At 44.1% G+C, this 4176-nt stretch overlaps 1 pseudogene; it reads left to right on the top strand.

Annotated features, from left to right (window-relative positions):
* Positions 1 to 1787: 1787 nt before the first annotated feature.
* LOC140612149 (nuclear RNA export factor 2 pseudogene) lies at positions 1788 to 3872 on the top strand (annotated as a pseudogene).
* Positions 3873 to 4176: the final 304 nt, after the last annotated feature.

The following is a 4176-nucleotide window of genomic DNA, read 5'->3' on the forward strand; positions in this document are numbered from 1 at the left end:
TTATGCCAAAGGGATAAAATCAGGTTCTTCTCTCTTTGTAGAATTTAATTAACATCAATCCGTTTGATTTCATTGAGCACCTAGTTTTGTGACAATTACAGTCAGCAAAAGTAAAATCATGCCTGCCTTTAGAGCTTAGCACCTCAACAGTAGAGACTTGTAGAAAAGTGGAAAGAAAATTTGCCGTATGGTATAATTGGCACTATGGCAAAGGACAACAGAGGATTTCTGGAGGAGGAGTTCTCTGAGCTTAATGCCTAAGGACATGAGGGAGTTAACCACCCCCCCAACACACACACACACACACACACACACACACACACACACACACACACAAACAAGGAGGAGAAGATGAGCTTTCCAGACAGGGGAGGACCTAGTGCAAAGCCTAGAACTACACAGGAGAGAGCTTGCACCTGGAGGCAAAGGGGATGGGTGGTAAGCCTTTGAGCAAGGTTCAGGTCTCCTCCCCAAAGCACTCTCAAGTGCATGAGACTTGCCTGGAACATGTTCCTCAATGCAGACCCCATGGCCACAACACATGGTTTTAAATCAGATGTGCAGTGGTTATGAGCCTTCCATGGTATTAAGATCACTGGAGGAGCTTTTTTAAAACTACATTTCCTCAGCCCCAGCCTCAATGATTTTGCCTCAAAAATCATTTTTTTTTTTTTTTTTTTTGTGGTGGGATCCGGGACACGGTACCTCCCGAAGTGGTTCTCCTGTTCAACCGGGGTCAAGAATCAACAGTAGGGCCACTGCATTTTAACAAGCTCCCACTCGTTGTCCATCGAAAGATGAATGGATAAAGAAGATGTGGTTTATGTATACAATGGAATATTCCTCAGCCATTAGAAATGACAAATACCCACCATTTGCTTCAACGTGGATGGAACTGGAGGGTATTATGCTGACTGAAGTAAGTCAATCGGAGAAGGACAAACAGTGTATGTTCTCATTCATTTGGGGAATATAAACAATAGTGAAAGGGAATATAAGGGAAGGGAGAAGAAATGTGTGGGAAATATCAGAAAGGGAGACAGAACATAAAGACTCCTAACTCTGGGAAATGAACTAGGGGTGGTGGAAGGGGAGGAGGGCGGCGGGTGGGGGTGAGTGGGTGACGGGCACTGAGGGGGACACTTGACGGGATGAGCACTGGGTGTTATTCTGTATGTTGGTAAATTGAACACCAATAAAAAATTAATTTATTAAAAAAAATAACAAGCTCCCAGGTGATTATGATGTTCATTACCTTTCTAGAACTGCTGCCCTGAGGCTCAGTGAGACACACCAAAGCAACTGTCTTCAAAGTGTGATCCCTGAACCAGCAGTATCAGCATGACCTGGGTACTTCAAAATGCCAATCCCTGGGCCTCACCTAGACTTACTGGATCAGAAACTCCATGGGTGAGGATGGGTTGTGCTCTAACAACCCAGCAGCTGATTCTGATATGTTAAAACTTGAGAACCACTCACTAAAGAGAAATCGGTGTATTAGGTGTTTGTATTGGGGGGCAGGGATAAAGAAGGTATGGTCATACATACACTGATCTCCCTAAGTTACTACTCAAGGGAGAACATGTTTATAACTTTTCTTTCTTGAAATGAGGCACGTTTCTCCATGAATTGCAAAGCAAGAAAAATAAAACAGATGACAAATGATGCTTTTAACTTGCCTTTTGCTGGTATTTGACTCTCTACTGGCCATCCCATCTTCTGAAGGCATCTCAGCTCGATTATTATTTAACAAGGGCCAGTTTAAAATATAAACTCTTGAAAATTTGAGGTATTCTGAACCGTGAGGTGACTTCGATCTCTCTGTCATGTGGACCCTGTCAGTCAAGGCCCTAGAAGTCAGCACTTCCAGGTTTGACATACACAATGCTATGTCTGAAAGACAGCGACAACAAAAATATGTTCTTCCATGTGAGAAAGATAAAAAATACAGAAGTGAAGAATACAATGATGGGGGTAGCTCACCTCAAGGAAGAAAGAAAGTTTGGCATTCTTTCCAAGGTAATTTTGACAAAAGGAACTCTCATTATGAATGTGGTGGATTTGAGCCGCAGCTTTCACCCCTCCAGGAGGATATAATGAAAATGTGTTGATGGGGGATGTCCAGGAGGACCTCCAAGTAAGACATACTCCTTATAACACCTGACGCAACAAGAGGAGAGTGAAATGGCATAACGAAGGCCATATCCATATTACTCTGTGGAGATATAGAAAAAATCTGAAGAGAGAAGTGGAAGAGGACACACAAGATGGAATGTCGGGGAGCTGGTTCAAGATCACCATTCCCTATGGGAGAAAGTATGACAAGGCATGGCTAATGAATTCAATCCAGAGACACTGCAGTGTCCCCTTCGTTCCAGTGGATTTCCACTACATTAAAAACCAGGCCCGGTTCTTTGTCCAGGAAGTTTGCACTGCCTCTGCATTGAAGGATGTAAGCTACAAGATTTGTGACGAGGAGAACCGGAAGATATCTATCTTTGTCAATCCCTCAAGTGTACCCTACTCTGTGCGGTACAAGTTGGAGCCAGAAGAAATGGAACAGCTAAAGCTGACCATGAACAAACGCTTTGATGTCTCCCAGCAAGCTCTTGATCTCCAGAGTCTCCGCTTTGACCCAGATTTGGTGGACCATGATATTGATATAATCCTGAATCGAAGAAACTGCATGGCTGCCACCCTACAGATCACTGAAGAGAATTTCCCTGAGCTATTGTCTTTGAACTTGAGCAACAACAAACTATGGGCTGGATGGCCTGTCTGACATTATAGAGAAGGCCCCAGAGTCAAGATTCTGAACCTCTCCAAAAATGAGCTGAACTTGGTGTGGGAGTTAAACACGATGAAAGGGCTGAATCTTGAAGAGCTTTGGCTAGAAGGAAACCCCTTGTGTGATACCTTTCCAGACAAGTCCACCTACATAAGTGCCATCAGGGATTGTTTTCCCAAGCTGTTACGCCTGGATGGCCAGGACTTAACCCCACCAGATATCATTGATACTGACATGCCATATTCAACACAGCCCTCCAAAGAAAGCTACAAAGGATCTGAGGAACTGAAAAATCTAGTCTTGCAATTCCTGCAGCGGTACTACTTGATCTATGACTCTGGAAACCATCAGGGTCTCCTCGGTGCCTACCATGATGAGGCCTGCTTCTTCCTGGCCATTTCCTTCAAGCCCAAAGACCCAGTGCCAAGCAACTTGTGCGAGTACTTCAAGGAAAACAGGAATATGAAGAATCTCAAGGACTTCTCCCTGTGTGTTCAGCTGCTGAAGCATACAAAATATGACATCCTGTGCTCCCTCTATGTGCTTCCCAAAACACAGCATGACCTCAGCTCCTTCATGGTGGACATGTGGTTCCAGATGGAGAAGATGATCTGCTTCTCTGTCAGTGGGGTGTTCAAGGAAGTGGAAGGAAAGTCTCAGGGTTTCGTTCGTGCCTTCACCCGGAACTTCATCGCTACCCCTGTCAGTGATTCCACTCTGTGCATCGTGAATGATGAGCTGTTTGTGAGAGATGCCACCCCCAATGAGATTCAGAGTGTGTTTTCCAAACAAGAGCCTACACTGACCTCCAGCTCCATGGTCACCCTCTCCCAGGAGCAGCAGGAAATGGTACAGGCTTTCTCCACTCAATCTGGGATGAAACTCGAGTGGTCTCAGAAGTGCCTACAGGAAAATGAGTGGAACTACACCAGAGCTGGTCAGATCTTCACTGTGTTCAAGCCTATGCCCATGCCCATGACTGGGAAAAGAGGCCTGACTGACCAAGAAGCCAAAGTTACGTTCCAGGCCAGGTGACATACCACCGGGAGGATCAGTTGTTCCATGTATTTTCCCCACTCATATGATTGCTATTTAGTTTCATAATAAAGAATGATACTGCACGTTGTAAAAAAAAGAATAAAAATAAATAAAAATAAATAAAAATAAAATATAAACTCTTAATGAGACCCCAGGCATGCATTTTCCACATTCTTACTTTTTCAAAATGCATTTGACTTGGCACATCACACATTTGTCTCCCCACATTTCCACTGTAAAAGGCAGGGAAGGAGTGTCTAATATTCTTAAGACAAAGGTCTGGAGGTCCACTGTAGCCACGTTTTGTTAATGCTTTAGGTATTATCAAGATCTGCATTTGCTGACCAGTT

The sequence above is a fragment of the Canis lupus genome, chromosome 20 (genome assembly GCF_048164855.1).
Source record: "Canis lupus baileyi chromosome 20, mCanLup2.hap1, whole genome shotgun sequence".
Classification (NCBI taxonomy): Eukaryota; Metazoa; Chordata; class Mammalia; order Carnivora; family Canidae; genus Canis; species Canis lupus.